At 54.1% G+C, this 634-nt stretch overlaps 1 protein-coding gene across 1 annotated transcript in view; it reads right to left on the bottom strand.

Moving 5' to 3' along the window:
* Positions 1-634, bottom strand: part of LOC103621689 (kallikrein-14) — a 5,088-nt gene that overhangs the window by 774 nt on the left and 3,680 nt on the right. The window lies entirely within an intron of this gene.

The raw sequence follows: 634 nt of genomic DNA, 5'->3' as shown, positions 1-634 counted from the left end.
AGACCTCGTTGGGTTGGTCAACCAAGCCCTTGCTGGGTTGATCAAACCCTTGGTGGGTCTCGTTGGGTTGGGTCAACCAAGACCTTGTTGGGTTGGTCAAACCCTTGGTGGGTCTTGTTGGGTTGGGTCAACCAAGACCTCGTTGGGTTGGTCAAACCCTTGGTGGGTCTCATTGGGTTGGGTTAACCAAGACCTCGTTGGGTTGGGTCAACCAAGACCTTGTTGGGTTGGTCAAACCCTTGGTGGGTCTTGTTGGGTTGGGTCAACCAAGACCTCATTGGGTTGGTCAAACCCTTGGTGGACCTCGTTGGGTTGGGTCAACCAAGACCTCATTGGGTTGGTCAAACCCTTGGTGGGTCTTGTTGGGTTGGGTCAACCAAGCCCTCATTGGGTTGGGTGACCCCTTGGTGGACCTTGTTGAATTGGGCGACCTCGTTGGGTCAACCAAGCCCTTGTTGGGTTGGGTGACCCCTTGGTGGACATCCTTTGGTTGGATGACCTCTCTAGGTTGACCAAGCCTTGTTGAGTTGGCCAACAATGACCGGTGTGACCAATGATGACCGGTGGTGGCCAACGATGACCGATGTGGCCAACAATGACCAATGTGACCAACAATGACCACAGTGGCCAGTGA

The sequence above is a fragment of the Corvus brachyrhynchos genome, unplaced genomic scaffold, assembly GCF_000691975.1.
Source record: "Corvus brachyrhynchos isolate BGI_N302 unplaced genomic scaffold, ASM69197v1 scaffold729, whole genome shotgun sequence".
Classification (NCBI taxonomy): Eukaryota; Metazoa; Chordata; class Aves; order Passeriformes; family Corvidae; genus Corvus; species Corvus brachyrhynchos.
Note: the sequence above shows the minus strand (reverse complement) of the source record. Positions and strands in the feature narration are given on the sequence as shown.